The sequence below is a fragment of the Carassius gibelio genome, chromosome A18, assembly GCF_023724105.1.
Source record: "Carassius gibelio isolate Cgi1373 ecotype wild population from Czech Republic chromosome A18, carGib1.2-hapl.c, whole genome shotgun sequence".
Lineage (NCBI taxonomy): Eukaryota > Metazoa > Chordata > Actinopteri > Cypriniformes > Cyprinidae > Carassius > Carassius gibelio.
Genome location: NC_068388.1, coordinates 10,516,983 through 10,535,460, shown reverse-complemented (window position 1 = coordinate 10,535,460; position 18,478 = coordinate 10,516,983). Strand labels below are relative to the sequence as shown.

At 36.4% G+C, this 18,478-nt stretch overlaps 2 protein-coding genes across 3 annotated transcripts in view; both read right to left on the bottom strand.

Annotated features, from left to right (window-relative positions):
• Nucleotides 1-8,867, bottom strand: part of LOC127934275 (rho family-interacting cell polarization regulator 1) — a 299,157-nt gene extending 290,290 nt beyond the window's left edge. The window contains exon 1 of the mRNA XM_052531549.1: nucleotides 8,864-8,867. The gene's annotated coding sequence lies outside the window, so the exon portion shown is untranslated. The remainder of the gene's footprint in view (nucleotides 1-8,863) is intronic.
• Nucleotides 1-18,478, bottom strand: part of LOC127934279 (N-terminal EF-hand calcium-binding protein 2-like) — an 80,371-nt gene that overhangs the window by 21,180 nt on the left and 40,713 nt on the right. The window lies entirely within an intron of this gene.

The following is an 18,478-nucleotide window of genomic DNA, read 5'->3' as shown; positions in this document are numbered from 1 at the left end:
TAATATTAGCCATATATTGCTTATCAAAAATAACATGAAAATGATTAATTCAGTATCAATAAGATACTATTACAGGTTTTTACTTTTTTATATTTTGACATTTTCAGTTTTTGTATTTTTTTTTTTTTTGTACTAAAAATGATTGTGTCTATGTAGTTATAGGCATTTTTATTTAGTTTAAATTAAATTCAAATTAGTTATGTTGCCTTGGAAACTAGCTTAAATAAGTTTATTTATTTATTTTTTATTTTGAAGTAACACTTTTTTATGGTTTTAATCTTAGTTTCAGCTTTAGTTTTAGTTAAGTATAATAACCCTGACCTGTAACCCTGTTTGCTAATATCATTTTTGTGACATTGCATTAAAAAGTTGGTAGTGTGGTGATAAATAAAGATGTGTTTCTAAATGGAGGATGCTAGTTTGTCATGGCCACCTGCCTAAACAAGGAGCCTCCAGGTGGTGACGATGACGGCTGGGACGATTCCGAATGATTTATGCTAACGGTATGTCAGGTCAGCAGCTCTGCACTGCATTTTAGTGCCAAAGAGGGCCTTAACACACATCAGCAAGCATGGATGTAGTGCTTACCGTCCATGCCTAAATAAACATGACTTCTCAACAGAACTGGCAAAACAAATAACTTTTCAATCCTGCAAAATGCTTTAACCAAATGACAGAAATGATGATGTTAGAAGTAAATCAGGCAGTAAAACCAATAACCTGAAGATAATCAAAACTCTATATACACTGTAAAAAATTTCTGTAAATTTACAGCATATTAACAGCGTAAATATACAGTACTGAACTGTTTTCTAAAATTACGGTGTCTTACCGTAAATGCACACGTGATCGGTGGGAGAGGGGGAACCAAAGGCTAGCTGAGGCATGGAGGAGCATGGTTTCAGTCCAAGATTTATGGATTTCATCTCAAGTTGAGGCTCATTTACAGGTAAGCAGATCAAAGTCTGAATAAATTTTTATCTTAAACTGCAGCGTATTTTTTAATGTGGGCACAATATTTTAATTTACCCTTGACAAATCTTGCCAAGACTGTGAACTAGCATGTATGCAATTTTTACAAATTTCTCCTGAAAGTTAAGTGTGTATGAGTGTGTTTGTGAAGGATTTGCATCGTTTTTTTTTCTTTCCTGGTGTAAAATCCTGTAAATGTTAAACTTGTAAATAGTTAAATATAAAATACTTGCGTTCGCTGATTATTTAATTGAATATGAATTGAACATATTCGGCAACGGTAGAAGATGATCACGTGATCGGTGGGGGAGGGGAGCAACGATTAGCGTCTGATACCAGAGAAAAGCATCATCAGTTTCTGTGAATAAAACGGATATTATCTCAAATATAATCTCGATTACAGATTGCAGATAACGAGGATATGAAGTAAGTGTGTTTTCCTGATTTTCTGAAACACTTATTTGCACAATTATATTTACATTTTGCATTGGCGCCAACCCAGTGTAGTTTAAAATGGAGGATTTGTTTTATTTGCATTAATGTTGCTAAGTTAGGTGCGTATAAAGTTGGTAACTTATATATTATCCTTATATATTGGGAAATCGAAAATAGGCCTGTAAACTTAATTTTACTTAGGAAGCATAAACTCATCGCCTTTTGCATGAGCACTTGACTGGATAGATGGAAAGAGTAGCGTTAACGTTATGGTGAGAAACGTTTGTTTTTTTCGGAGTGACACATTAGTCTTTCAATATAAGTCGTATCTAAACTAGTTAGAGTGTAATCTAAATATATTTGAACTTATTGTTAATAAAGTGGGCTTTGTATGTGAGCACATTTTAATTTTTATTTTGCACTGGATTTATTGGCACAAATCTCTATATCACAGAGGAAACGTTACTTCATTCACTTACATTCTAACTTGTTCCTCAGCCTCAAATACAGTTTTGTGTGTGTGTGTGTGTGAGAGAGAGAGAGAGAGAGTGTGTGTGTGTGTGTGTGTGTGAGAGAGAGAGAGAGAGAGAGAGAGTTAGAGAGAGAGGAAGAGGAGAGAGCAGTAGACAGAATATTTTTAAGTGTTTTTAATGAAAAGTTGAAGGATGTCCCTGGATGAGAACATAGATATGGTACACCTGCTTGTCAAGATTCTAACGTTAATGTCCCACTTCCAGGAACACGAAGATGGACTGGTTTCACATGCAGATGTAAGTATTTAATTTTCTTCTTTCCACTTCACCACATTATATTATGTAATATTATTATTTGTGTATTGTGTGTTCTCTACAGGTTGCAGCATCTGCATCTGATGTTGAGAAGACACTCAATCTACCTGCCAATCCTCATCTGATTTTGCTGGGTTAGTGTGTCATTGCACATGATGAAGAAGAAACATTTACTGATGGCTGAGATATAAAATTGTTAACATTGCTGTTGTGCACAATTGTTAAAATTGCTTCTTTTTTTTCTTTTTTTTTGTGAGTGTCCAGTCAACATTTTTGACTGCAGTTGCAACAGTGTTTGCTGTGTACTACATCTTCAACCTGCAGTATCAAGAGGAGGCTCGTTGCACGTTAGAGTTTTTTCAAAGGTAAGTGTTTTCCTTTTTGCGTATGTTTTTATCACTCTCTTAGAATCTGTGGTAACACTTTATAATAAGTATACAGTAGTAAAGTAATAAATTATTTGCAAACTAGTTACCTCAACCTTTCTCCTGTGTTCTACTTGTGTTCTTCCATTTCAGTTTTTTCAGTTCATCATCTGAAACACTGTCAAATGTGGTTTTATTCGCATGCCAGACACGGAGAAAATAGGAGAAAGGCATGTAGATCCACATTAAATCCAAACGAGTCAGAATATATATATATATAGATCGTTTGCAAATGATTTATAAGTGCTTTATTACTTTATACTTATTATAAAGTTTTACAAAATTAATCTAAATTCTAAACCAAATTAATTAATCAGAATTTTGAAAAATGGTTATTATACACTTCGGTAATGTGTAATGCAACTTTCCTTAGATGATTCTATGGAATAAACCCGAGGCTAAAAGACCTGCCGAGGCAAGGTAGTCTCCAAGAAAACGGGGAAGGTGGTGAATAAGAAGTCCACTACAGTCAATCCAAAGGTTGCCACTCTACAAAAAAATCGAATGGACTTCAAATGGGACTTCATCTAGGCAAGTGAAGTTACACATACATTTTCATTAAATACAGTTCTTAATACAACTTATTTCACAGTTTACACACACAGAATATTTCTCACATTTAAACTTGTTTAACAAAAAAAAAATCAACATTTAAAAGTAGTCAGTTGAAAAAGACTGGTGTGACTCATTTTGGTTACTAACGTTGCGTCCCTGTAGTTTGCATTGCATAAAATAAAATAATTTACAGCAAAGAAACGGTTTTATAAATAAAATCCACAAACCTATATTTGACCCAAAAAAAAGTCGTCAGTGGCACTGAGAACTACCCTGAAGAGGATACAGTCCGCACTCATTACAACCCCTATGTTGTTGCGACTGTTCAGTCCCAGGTTACACAAAAACTATCCAAACACACAAAAAAATTTCGAGGTTGAAATAATATAATGATTTTATTAAAACCATGATTTTTTTTTTTTTTGAGTACATGCACACTATTAATCAGTTTAGTTGGTCCACTAATGTTGCTCAAATGCACCGTTACCTCTCTGTCCTCTAACCGGTCACCCCACTTTATTCCGGGACCTAGCAATTTACAAATTAAGTACTGGTCATACTAATAGTGTGGAAACAATGAGAAAGAAAAAAAGAGAAAAGAAGCATTTTCCATTTCTATGAATTATAAAAAATTGTATGCAAGCGCTCAACTCTGAAAAAAATTAAATAAGATTTACTTTTAGCTAATTAATCCTTTGGATTACTTTACAAAAATTATAAGTATAACTTCTAACATAATATTGCAACTTTTATTAATTAATACACTAATCCACATCTCGATTTCAGTTAGTGTACAACACTATTTTATTGTATTCATCACAAATGTGACAAATTCTGTGACAATCCACATTATTTGCCTAATTCCGTTTTCATGATTTGATTCCGTGATTGCCTCCATGTTTTTCACATCGTGGAAATCGTAGGGTCCTAAGTTTCTGAAATGTTTTATATTATTATACAGTATACATGTTTTTTGTTACGTTCTATTAAAATTCTGCTGATGTTATTTTAACTTAAAAAGGATTTTTCTCAATGTTTATGTTTCAGACTACACCCCTCCCTGGCTACACTTGCATCAGAGTTGGTGACAGTTTTATGCTTCTGAAACGTTCTTGGACTGTTCTACAAATCCTTGCCAGGTTTTGACTTATTACACCAAAATAAGATTCTTGTTCAGAAGTTGTTTGCCATTTCTTAAAGGCTGTTTTTAGGGGAACGTACACTCCAAGCCCATGCCCATGCATTGTCATACTCATAGCACAAAGCTAGACCTAAAATGGCTGCTTGTTTTGTGTTTTATATGGTCAACTTAAATTAGTTTAAATATGTCCACAGACTTCTGCAGGGTTCATTTTGCACATTGTCTGTTTTGTAAATTGGTTTATTCTCTTCTCTCTTCATCTCATCTTTCTCTAAAAAGATTTTTTTTTTTTTTTAGTTTTTAGAGTCTAACACATACAAAGACTGATTCTTCCATTTTGATAGCTTTTTTTTTTTTTTTTTTTTTTTTTTTGAGAAAGCATTTGAATTATTGGTTGGGCACTTAAATAAATAGTGTTCTATAAGAAATACCCCCTTGGTCTTCTCTTTTCTGTCAATTTGCTGCCACTTTTTAGTATAAATGAAATGCCAGTTTGTGAATTTGTTAAAATACATATATTTTTAATAAAGTTAATGATTGGCAAAATTGCCAGTTCTACGGTTTAGAAAAAAAAAAAAAAAACTAGAATACAGTAATGATCCTGAAAAATTATGGTACACCGCTGGAAACCCTGCTGCCAGTATATTACTGTTAATTTACAAAAAAAGCTGTAATTCAGAAAACTGTAAAATAACGGTACACAGCTGGAAACCCTGCTGCCAGTATATTACCGTTAATTTACAGAAAAGCTGTAATTCTGGAAACTGTAAAATAACGGTACACAGCTGGAAACCCTGCTGCCAGTATATTACCGTTAATTTACAGAAAAGCTGTAATTCTGGAAACTGTAAAATAACGGTACACAGCTGGAAACCCTGCTGCCAGTATATTACCGTTAATTTACAAAAAAGCCGTAATTCAGAAAACGGTAATAAAACTGTAAAATTACGGTACACTGCTGGAAACCCTGCTGCCAGTATACTACCGTTAATTTACAGGACAATTTTTTACAGTGTAACCATGACAGGCCTTTAAAGAGGTATGTGTTTAAATTCTCAGGACAACACCATGCTTGCAACGAATCTAATGACTTGGTGCACAGACTGCATGAGTGCATAAGGATATGGGGTTTAAACCTCGGTGTCATGAAATATTCATTCTTCTCTATTATGGCTCCAGCAACACATATACCCAACCACAAATGAACAAATGGTCTGTCACCCTTCTGTAAAATATGCTCTAGGCACTTATGAAAGTGTGACTGATAAGGTGAATTACTGAATAACAATGAGTGACATACTGGACTGAAGCGTCCCGAGACACCTGTGCTCAAGCTGAGACCTAAATAGTCATGAAGAGCATCATATGTGATGCGTAAAGACAGGTTTTCCACAAAATAAACAATGACACATACAGTACATGATTTTCCACAGAGAATATAGATCTTTGGTAAAATATAAATAAAATGAAAGCGCTGACACGTAACATTTTTGTCCTTTGCAGAGCAAGCATTAAATATAATGAGCGTGGCAAACGCAGACAAGTGGACAGTACTTCCACTTACACAATATTTCATAGTTCAAAGGAAAACCGGGTAGCAAGAATCCCTCATATCAAGCTTAATAACCAATGCTGGTCATTTTAAACAGCCAACGGCAAAAGAACCCCAGAATAAAATGGCATATTATGGTGGGACAAGTAATTTGACTGATTTGTCCCAGGCTCTTTAAATGCAATTTTGCATATCACAAAATGCTGTTGCTAAGAAACATATTGAGTGCTGTTGCTAGGATACGATTAATTGGCTTATGTCTGAACAGAGAACATCTAGTGTTTTTCAAAATAGATAAAAGCTTACAGTTATAATAACATATCTACATAATTAAAAAAAAGTTAGTCACACCTTCGTATTTGTTGACAAGGCTGGCTGATAAAGGTACACAGATACTGTGCAAGATAATTATACAACATACAAGCATTTGTTCAGCTCCATTATATTCTATCCAATACATTAAATTGCTATTTATCATTTTTTTATGTATTTTTGCACCACCATAACACAGTTACCATTGTACTAGTCTAAACTTTACAAACACACATTTCCAAAAGCTGAATTTTACCATTCAGTGCTAAGTAAAATTATATTTTAGATATATTATACATTTATTTAAAATTAATGTATTAAGTATAATTATCATACTGAATATCTAGTGCTGCATAGCTACTCTTTCTCTTCCACATTAAAAATATAAATATTTAAAGCAAATAAAATATATTATTCTAATCAGTTTGAGGATTTTATACAGGCTATTTAAAATAAATGTTATATTAAATTGAATTCAGAAATAACGTCAGGTCAGGTTTCTGTGTACTTTGAGCTGAAATCCTGCGAGCACCCCTGATTATCATTTACAGTCTCTTCTGCTTCTTGTTCTTCAAGTGCCAAATGAAAAGAGGGTTAAACTGTTCTCTAGAATAAGCCGAAAGGGTAAACAATTTGAAAAGAAAAACCCTCCCAAAATTACAGAGCACAACAGAGGCAGGCTAAGGTTTTCTCCCACCTACAGTCTAAACCTGCGGCTCAACCTAGTTAGACAAAGCTTCCGAGAATTGAGAGAAGAGATTCAATCACAATCGCATTAGCCAAGCCTGAAAACAGAAGTCGTGGCATAATGCAGTTATTCAGCCAGGGACACATCCATTTACAGGCCCAAATCACAGTTGCTGAGACTTTACAAAACCAGGATTAAATCCCAGTCTGGTAGAAAATGAAGAGATGAGAACACAGACTTCCTATTGTAGCAGAAGGATGATTGAGCTGTGCCTCCATTATTGTCTGAGAGTGTGTGGGAAATGGGTTGTTCAGTCCTACAAGATAAAGGCTTACACTTCGACTTCTGCTGTTTGCTGCAGGTGACTCAAACATCTTTCAGTGTGATGCTGAAGGTTTATCTAACTTTGGACATCACAGTTTCAGGAAGCCAAGCCTTTTGGGAGGCTTTCATCTGCTCCAGCTACTGCATTTTCACTTTCATCTCCCCCAGAGGGAACAGTTTAACCAGGAGTCCATTGACAGACTTCGACTAGGGTTTATATCCTTTAAGAACAGATAAAGTGTGACACTGCAGCTATGAAAGAGATGCATAGTCATGCAATCAGCTCTTTCATATTTCTTAGACCCCTTTGACCCAATCTGACAGGCAGGCACGTGCACAGGTAGGGCTCAACCTGTGCAGAGCACATGCCCTTTTTGCCCTTACACTCCGAAGTGCCCTTTTTTTAGTGGTGTTTTTTATTTTATTTTATTTTTTTATCAATGCTATTGGTCACCCTTTACGTCTGTCTGTCTGTTTTACTAATATTTCGCAAATGAAAGTTCTTAAAACGAGCTTGTGTAAATCTTATTCGATCCTCAAGCTGTCACCAAGCTGATAACTCCGCCCCCTCTATATTCATTGAATATTCATTGAATCAACTGAAGTTCCACAGCAGCCGCACAGTAGACAACAGCTGAACAGTTTTGCGAAGGGTAAATAAATATTTTGTTGTTTGAATAAGTACTACTAAACACTATGTCTATAAAGGCTCATATTTTATTTATTTGATGTCTGACTGACTCACTGACTGAGACATGTGGGACGTCGCCTGAGAGAGAGGGCTAGCATTTGCCGTCTAATCATAGCCAATATATAGCCAACACTTAAATAGCCTGTGCATACAGTAGCATTTCATCTTTTATAAAATGCGATTTTGGCCAAATGAATTTTACCACAGGAAAAACTGAGCGCTCCGTCTATATAGCTACAAAAACTAGTTTGTAACCTGTGACGGTAGATGGAAATGTAATGTGATGCCAGCAGCGGCAGGCGCCGTCGCCGTTTTAATGTCAAAAAAAAAAAAAAAAAAAGTCACATTTGCACAAATTCGCAGGTCAAAAACTATATATTGATAAGTAATACAACAACATATAAATAGTTTTTACCATTTGGAAAATCATAACAGGTGCGCCCCCGCGCTGTTTCGTACTGGCACTTACACAAAGAGACGAGTGATCCTCGTAACCTACATAACTATATTTCTAAGAAATTTCTTCTTTAATTTATGATTGCTGATACACTTAATTTATTAACATTTAGGCTAATCATGTTATGGTATACTCTCCGCTCGTCCTCACATGTATAAAATGCAGTAAAACATGGTTTTACTACAGTAATCGAGCGCAGCGTCAGTTCAGTCAGGCCACGGAGGCAAGGCTGTGAACAGCTGATGCGGTCAGCTGTCAAATCGCTCCAATCACCATATCTCTCCTATTAGACACGGGACATATATATACGTGCCACTACTGCTCGGTAAGTATGCTCAACGACTCGCAACCCTCCCTCCCTCCCCATTATATGCATGAGCACATTACTGGGCACCTTCTGGCTGTTGTCTTGTTTGTTTCAGATCACTAAGGCTTCCAAAAATCTTAGCTGGCATGGACCTCTTTGCGGAGAGACACCCATCTTCATAACCAGGCTACAGGATAGACGTACCACTGCCACAACATGATTGTCACCGTTTGCTTTAAAGACTTTATTAAAGTCTTAATTATGTATTTCTAAATTCATGGTTCCGGGGGTTAATGTTAAAGCTCTTGTATATTCAATTATTCTGGGAGCAAGAACCCCCATAAGGAACCATACCGCCAAAGATAAATTGTGTTCAATAAACTCAAGTAAACTTGCCAAAGTGGTTCCTGTCTGAAATGTAGTAGTAATTAAAAAATCTTTATATTTTATCATGCAGAATGTAATTCATGATTCATTCCAAGGTTTCATTTATTTGATCCAAAGTACAGCAAAAACAGTAATATTGTGTAATATTTTTACAATTTTAAATAACTGTTTTCTATTTGAAATATATTTTAAAATGTAATTTATTTTTGTGATCAAAGCTGAATTTTCAGCATCATTACATCAGTACTCTTCAGTGTCATGTGATCCTTCAGAAATGCTTTTCACTGCAACTGTACTTTTCACACTATTTTTATTTATTTTTTCATTGCTGGCTTATTTTAGGGAAAGTGCAGTGAATAAGAGACCTTCAAGAGACCAACATCCCTGGTCCACCACAGTATCAAATTTTTGCCAGGTAGGCGGATACATGTTAGATATGTTATAGTAGCGGTATGGCTATAGTTTCTTATAATCTGGAATTGAGTTGGACATAATTACTTAAATTATATTTCAAAAAAGTTTGTCAAAAATACTTGACTCATTGCTCACCTTCCCCTCTTCTCAATGTCATTCATAATCATGTTAACCAAATAATACAAATTAGCTTATAAAAACAAACAGAATAGCTAAAAAAGAGAATATATATAATTGTTTTCTTTGCAAAGTTCATAAAAAAGTGCATAAAGTTCAATAAAAAAGATTTTGGTTTCTGTTTGGTTTTATAAGCTAATTTGTATTATTTGCTTAACATGTTTATGTATGAGCCAAGTATTTTTTTTTCTCTATAAATGCAATTTAAAAAAAGAGGGAGTACACAAGAGCAATTCACAAACACAGGACCCTGCAAATATTTATGTTTATCTATATTATCGAATTAAATATTATTATTATTATTGTTGTTATTAATCGTGAATAAATCTAAATCTTTTGAGACTATTATTTTGCGTTACTGAATTTGTCATGAAGATTTGACCATTTCTTCCTTTTATGCAGGCTTAGTAAATAATCTTGATATAAAAAAAGGGAGGGGGGTGCCCCTTTTCAGTTTCAGCACATGCCCCTCAAAAGGTCTGTGCACGGCCCTGCTGACAGGTAAAGGTTGGAAGTACATTTATAGTTTTTCCAAGAATTCAGTAAAAATATTCCTATTATATTCCAATTAATACATTTGTGAACACAGTAACTGTTAGTGTCTTAAATTCAGTTGATTTAGTTATGCTGGCAGAAAGCACAAACAGAAAAAAACATTTAGGAACAAAAAAGAGCATAAGCTGAAAATGCACACAACAGTAATCTTCATTGCCACATATCCATATCTCAATGTGAGAGAATTTACTTAAGAAAAAACACCCTATAATAAATCTTTATTCACAAACCTTTTTAGATCTGCTCACTAACTACATGTCAATCAAATCCTCTGTGGGTTTGACCTTTATGGGTTTGACATTTAGATTCCTAAGGGCATCTCCAGAGGATAGGCTTTATGGCAGGCTTATAAGGGGACTTGTATAAAGAAGTTAATTTCTAGTTTACCTCAGAGAGCGCACAACAACAACAACAACCAGTGAACTTGAAAGTGCGAATCTTTATTCACACCCCACAGGCAGTGGGAGGCATCTGAGAACAATGTTATTCTCGAACTGCAGCCACCACTAGAAAACATGAACAGGGCTACTAATTATAATCGCCTCTTGCTGAGTTTTCCAGGCAATTTTAATCAGGCGGCTTGATGCTGGAGAATTATCATCACAAAGGCAGGACTCGTTGTGACAGTGACATCCTTTGCTTTCGACACTGAAGAAACACAGGTCCATTGATCTGTGTCACGGTGAGAGCGTTTCGTAACTGCACTGATTGAGACAGCAGTCAGGAAATCTAGCTCTCCAGCTCTTTCAATTGTGCCCACCTCTATAAGCCATAATGGTGAGGAGGCAAGTAATACCAAGTTCAAACACAAACCATCATCAGTGTCTTATTCAGCCATCTCTTCTACTTTATTCACAACATAAAATGACACAGGTTCCTGACAATGAAAGAATGGTTCACCCTATCTGTCATAATTTACTCCTGTCGCTGCAAACTTGCATGACTTGCTTTCTTCCACAAAAAGTGTAATTTTGTAGATGCCGGTCCCTCTTTTTCCATGCAATTACAATGAAAAGCACCCTTAAGCTATCATAGAGGTATTCCATATGTCTTTATTTAGAGTCCTCTAAAATACATTTTAAAGTTCACAGTTCACCCAAAAATGAAAGATTCAAGATGTAGATGGGTTTGTTTCTTCATCGGGACAGATTTGGAGAAATTTAGCATTAGATCACCTGCAGTGAATGGGTGCTGTCAGAATGAGGGTTTAAACAGCTGATAAAAACATCACAGAAATTCACACGACTCCAAGTGATCAATTAACATGAAGCGAAAAGCAGCATGTTTGTAATAAATAAAAAAATCCATCATTTAGACCTCAGTCTATAATATTGCTTCTCCAGTGATAAAGTAATGTGGTCTGAATCATGAGAGAAATGTGCACAGACGCACTATTTACAAGTGAAAAACAGTCCAAAACTGTTACAAATAAACAGTCACTTTTCAGGTGTTGTTGCAACCTTTTTGAAGTTTGAAAGCTCCAGTATATTCTTAAATATTTCTCCATTTGTATCCTTTGGGAGAGAGAAAGTTTTGACATGTTACCAATGGGCCTCTTCCTTTAAACAAGGGGAGACCAAAAGAAAATGAACTACAATGTTCCCAAAAAATTCAACAAATTTATTGACAAATAAATCGATAACAATACATATCAAATCAAAAAAAGAAACTACCTTGTAGAACAAAACCATTCACCCCATGAAGGACGTAAATAGCCAGCCAACCTCTTATGGACCCCTAAGTAAATGATACAAACCCCAAAATCATTTTAAATAAAAATAAAACATAGACCAACACCAAGAAATCAACTCCACTGCAAACTTAAGTCTCATGCAAATAAATAGTTTGTGTGATTTAAAGCATCAATATAGTACAAAGAGTACAAGAGTTGGCTGGCAACATGAAGCTGGGAAGTGAGGTTCAAACAAGAAAAAATAAAAAGAGGAAACACCCCACTAGCCAGTACGATTCACAACATCTATACACTCATAGCGCTGGAGGCATACAGCGCACAACTATTGGTACTGGCTAGATGGGGAAATCAAAACAAAAACTCCAGAAGAACAGCGATCAACTAAACCTGAAACACCACCACTAATCCTGGACTAACTTCCAAGATGGATACGGGTGTGACCAGCGGCCTACAAATTCACACTATTTGGCGTCTTCTCAACCAGACCACGTCTGTACACTAACACACCAGGGAAGGCTACCAAACTGCACAATTCCACACAACAGATTGGACCTCCTCTCTAGGCCTCCGTAGAGGTGCCCGCTTAAAAACCCTATACCTACCTGGCCATGCCCTCTACTAATTGCCACCTCACCGGCTACAGAGAGAAGTTAAATTTTTGGGGGGAATTATTCATTTTACTCCACAGCACAATAAATAGGAGGAAGAAGGGCCACTCAGTCATCGCTCTTCACACAGGCAGTGAATTTCACCAGCAATGACACTTAATGAAAAGAATCAGGCAATAGAGCTCACGATTCTCCAGCCATAAATCGAAGTCATAGACAAACAACTGGGGCTGTGGACTGCAGTTCATTATAAAATGCAGCAGCAGAGAGATTTATAGAAGGAGTCTCAGAAGTTTAATGAACAAGTGAGGACAAGCGCTGTGGCAGCACTTAGCTCTCACAGGGCAGGCGCAGAGCCCACCTCCGCGCTAGAGCGCATGGGCACAGATTGCGATTCACACACTAGCAGTGTAGAGATGATTCTCAGGACAGTAATGAATGACAGACGGGAGTTCCAGCAACATGCCTGTGGAATTACCAGTTCACACCACCGATATAGGAAAGAGTCTGAGATGGAAATGTTGGAACATATTGGAAGAGCAGCAGCAATCTGCTGACTGTTTAAATCAGTGATGCATCTAAATGAAAATTCCTTGGATGTAACCGAAAAGCTAAATTGAAGGTACACTAAGCTGGAAAGCAAGTGTCTGATTTTTTTCTTCGCTAGTTTCATTGGCTAAATTATTATAATATTGGGTTATTCTTCTGTGCCATCTTGATAGGGTTCACTGTGTGAATAGCGGGTTCATATCAAAGTGCCTTACCATGTACCAACAGTGACTCATTTAATGTTCATTAAACTGATTGCCTTCTACATGAATAGAAACAGAATGAGCTATAAAAACAGGTATCACAAGCATTGTACACAGCCATTAAAAAGTTTATGGTCAACAACATTTATTTTATCAAAAAACGTTTTTATTAAAAACATTAATGTAGTGAAATATTACTGTAATTTAAAATCACAGTTTTTTTATATACTTAAAAAGATATTTAATACTTAATATATCTTAATATACTTATTTTTAATCATAATTAATATATCTTAATATACTTAAAAATATTATGTACTGCCATTATTGCAGTTTTCAGTGTCACACCACTTCAGAAATCATTTTAATTAGGTTCTCATTAAAAATGTCAAATTATTATTTTAAAAAAAATGTTTTTTTGTTTTTTTTGGAAACAGTAAGATTTTTTTCCAGAATTCTTTGATGAATACAAAACAAAAAAAGCAGCATTTATTTTAAATATAAATATTTTGTAACAATATACAGTATATGTGTATATCATATCAATGCATATCACTGTATAATGAATATTAAGTAGAATTATAATTAAATACATTTAAGTATTAAATGTATTGAAATGTAATACATTTTTAATAATGCATTTCATTATCAGTATGATGATAGTCACATTTATACAGTCAACATATGGGTATTACCAGATAAAAAATTATATTTGAAATTCAACACATAGAAACGATTAATGAATTATCCTACATTTTATGGACCAGAATGCCAGAGCAGATCATTTCTGAGAACATCAATGCTTTTCTTTTAATTGCATTGCAAAGGTTCTATTACATGAATGGAAAGGGGATATTTCCTAAATTCTTCATTTTGCTAGATTTTCTGTATTGGAGATTTGATAAACCAAGCATTATATCCCATGATACTTTAGTAAAACAATGATTAGACTATAAAACACTTCCTGTCAACTGATCCACAACAATTCCATTCAACAGTGACATTCTGATTCACTAGTGTATCCCAATGCTGTCCTCTCATTGTCTTCTTATTATATCCATGTTGTTGCTGCAAAAATGGTCATTTATGCAGATGAAAACATAGGATGTAAATTTAAATTGACTGGTGACAAATGGATTTTTAAGGCACCCTCATGTTACACAACACCATACTTCAAGTTATGCCAAAGCAGAAAGGAAAGTGCTTGAAAAGCAATTCCATAACATACAGCAGCTTAGTACATTGACCCGGGCTCATTAGCACACAGCCTGCTCAAGGATGCCATTATGGCAACATACAGAATCTGAATTCCAGGCTCGCTGTCTCATAAATATTCAGTCACACTGTGGAGAAAAGCAAGGGAGGAAAGAATGAATCTTCTAATTGTTTTTGCTAGTATTTTTTTTATCCTGTCCCCAGTGCTGGGTATTACAATGCTCTAACAGGCCAGTAAACAGCCTGTACTGTATATGACAAATGTACATAGCAAGTGTATGAAACTGAAGCCCTGCACACTAACTGAATCAGCAGCAGCAACATTTCAATAAGCCCCAAATTAAATTACCTTCAACGATAGTGGTAATGCATCATGGTAGGTTCCAGAAATCTGAGTTATGGTCTCTGTATACTGCAGATTTATGTTCTTGAAATTATTTTAGTTTAAGGTCCATGATGCTTTTGCACTCTCATATTGTCATTATTATGTTATTGCCATATGTGGACTATAAAGTCAAAAGTATGGAGACATCCCCTTTTTAATTTAGGCGTTCATGTCTAAATTGAACCAGATTTCTGCAAACATCATATAATGAAAACCCTTTATGAACAAAGAAGTTGTACGCAAGGAACAAAGGGAAACTGAAAATTGAAAGCTCAATAAGCACATTTAGGAGTAGCATTCAGATTTCCACATATTTTTAGCAATATAACATTGTTCATTATTATCATTATCTTTAACATTGTATTAAAAGCAACTGCATTAAATGTAACAGAGTTCAATTTTTAAATTACAGTAACAGATTCCAATGCAATCAGTAGAATCAAGTCAATCATTTTATTATTTACATAAAAAAACAAAGACAAAAAACAAAGTCACACTATGCCAAGCTCCTTAAGCACGCCATATGATGTTCTTCAAAATAACTCTCAAATGGCATAAGTGGTTACCAGGGAAACTAGGTAACCGGGCTGACACTGTGCAACCCGAAGCAAATGAGCGCAAGTGAGGGTGACTGAACACGTGAGGTGTGTAATATATAGGGCTGCTCTTGACTAAAGATTTTTCAGGCCGACTAGTAGTCGTTCATTTTAAGCATTAGTCGACTAATCGCAAGTTTATTAATAAACCAAAGAAAAGCAAAGCCTATTTGTTTTTATTATTTTACAAAAACGCAATGTTTTCTTGTTATTATAAGTGCACACAAATAAACGTAGAGGCTTTACAGATTCAAAAGATGTGATACTCTTATCAGTATGACCAAAATGACGGAGTATTTTAAAGGATTAAATTACAGTTTCATTGCAGCTTCAAAGGGCTCTACACGATACCAGACAAGGAATAAGGGTCTTATCTAGCGAAACTATTCTAAAAAAGTGGGCGTGGTGTGCAGCGGATTGGACGAGGGGAAATAGGGGAGACAAACAATACACACAGTTTTGTGTTCAGACAGTTTAATTTCCCTCCCATCGAGTTAAAACACAAATAATTGCACAGCCATTTGCATTCTGCATTGAAAACATATATATGAACATGCTGTTGCACCTCTATGTACTTTTAAGGCTTATTCTGTGGCATTTATATAAGCCTTTTGATGGGTTGTGTCACAGAGCTGTGAAAACAGTTGCTCACCAAGTGAATGAATCACGTTTGTGTGTTAAACTCTTATTTCAAAGCAAAAAAAAAAAAACACTCTTCTTCCATCCATGAATGTTTCTCTCAGTTAATGTGTGCTATGTCATCTCATAGTCTGAAAGATCTGTCATAGCAAATGAACACATGCTGTTAATAATTAAGTGAAGTGTCTTATCATAGGATAAGAACACACAGTCTCATAAGGGCCTTTCGCACCACAGGAACCTTTTATAGTACCAGAACTAATTGTGGAACTACCCAATTTTGGGTGTTTTCGCACCGCAGGAACTAGGTGGGATGTTAGCACTGGACTGCCTTTTTCAAAAACCAAATTAGATCTTACTCCGGAGCAGGGTCTAACCAGCACAGCTGGTACTAACCGTGACGTAAGTAGAAATTGATTGGTTGGACACATTCAAAAATGCCCTCACCCGCCATGATTTAAAACTCTGTTTAAACATACTGTACACATTTCGCTAGTATGATGAACAGCGATAAATGTACAATGCTGAAGTGCAGGGACTTGTGGCAAATGTAACACTGCGAGTTGTCGTTGGAGATTCTTAGTCCTCCTTTTCGTTCTTTTAATCGATTTACGTATACGTGGACATTCCATGTCCATTATTGTGAAACCCTTGAGACACAACAAAAAATCTCTGATCACAGCATCCTCTATCCTCCTGTTATTAACGTTATTCTTCTTTGTTAACATTGTTGAACGCTGCACACAAATGACATCACTGTCAACCGGCTTACGTCACGTCCTAGTAAACTCAGTCAATGCGAATGCAAACCTTTTAATTGGTACTGGGAAATAGTTCATGCAAAATTGCACCAGTATTTTAGTAATGTACATTTAGTTTTGGAACTAAAGGAGTGCGAAAGGCCCTATTAATAATTTAACAGCACCAATGCGTCATTGACATACTATAGTCCATTGCCACGTCACAAATTGTGACGTCAAGACAATGTAGATGTTAAACCCGGAAGATGAAAAAAGGGCAAAAACGTCTCATGGTTTAATTCATGGTTTTGAAAGAAACCATGGTTCCCTGAGTAGGGAAGACTGCGTCCTCTAGGGGGCACTATGGGGAGCATCTCGTCGTGACCCGTGTCTGAAGCATACATTGAAAAAACACCAACTTGTTGGCCAGCGACAGCCTCTGATGTCACTACAGGCGTGACTGTAAACAGGCACCGGGAGAACACGTCATTTACTTCTTTGTCTGATGCTTGCTACCAAAGCATAGCAGGGGGCTAGAGGATGCAGGGTCTCGTTCCCTACTCAGGGAACCATGGTTACTTTCGTAACCTGAGACATTCCCTTTCAAGGGAACTTCGAACTGTGTCATCTAGGGAGCGCTATTGGGAACAGTATACCCATGCCGCCATGCTGAGGGGAGAGCAGGTCAGAATCATGGTGAACACTAAGTACCAACTCTACAGTTTCCATGGGAGTTGCAACTTGGACGTTTAGACTGCTGTCTGTGAAAGTACCCCTTAGGGCCAAAGGCCTAAGCTACATACCCAACTTAATTTTTAGTGCCTCAGCCCGGGGTAGAGCAGAAGGCTTGGAATCAGCAAAGATTCCTTTAAAGGGATACAGCTAAGAACCTATTATTTTATACTAAGTCTTGCCTGTCACACAGGGGCTACCGCTTGCTCTCTCATAAGCTTGCTGAAAGAGCTTTCTCAACGGATACCTAGTAGCAACACCCTGTTTAAATAGGTATCCAAGGATACATAGGTGGAGTGCCGCCCAAGATGAACGGGGCCTTTACCAACTCAAGAAAGGGCACGAAGCAACTGCGTGAAGCCCTCACCATATAGGATTTTAGAAGGAACGCAGAATACTAGCTTGCGAACTTAATACAGTGTGGATGTGACGAGTGGGGCGGGGCCGAGAGCCGTGGGAACAGGAGCGAGGCCGGTGGAGTGATTGGAAATGAGCGACAACTGCTCGACCCACCAGTCTCGGGTCCCACGGGGGAGATGGAAGGATATAAAATAGGAGCGACCACAGTGATGGACGAGAGAGGACCAGGCCTGGGTTTTAGTTGTGTTTGGTTTTTATTTGTTTATTTGTTTCATTTTATTTGTTTTTATAATCAAAATAAACACAAAGCGCAGAGCGCAGTCTCAGGAGTATCCCCCGGCCTGCAAGAGCCGATGGGTTTTAGTTGTGTTTGTGTTCATTTATTTGTGTTTTGTGTTTATTTTGATTATTAAAATCTGATTTGATTGTCTGCCGGTTCACGTCTCCTTCTTCCCTATGATTATGAAGTTTGTACATTGTTACAGTGGATTTCAGAAAGTGTGCAAAGTCTTCACGTGCACACTTACCATAGCATGGATTTTCAAATACTGTTCTAAGGAGGGGCTCTCGTGACACTC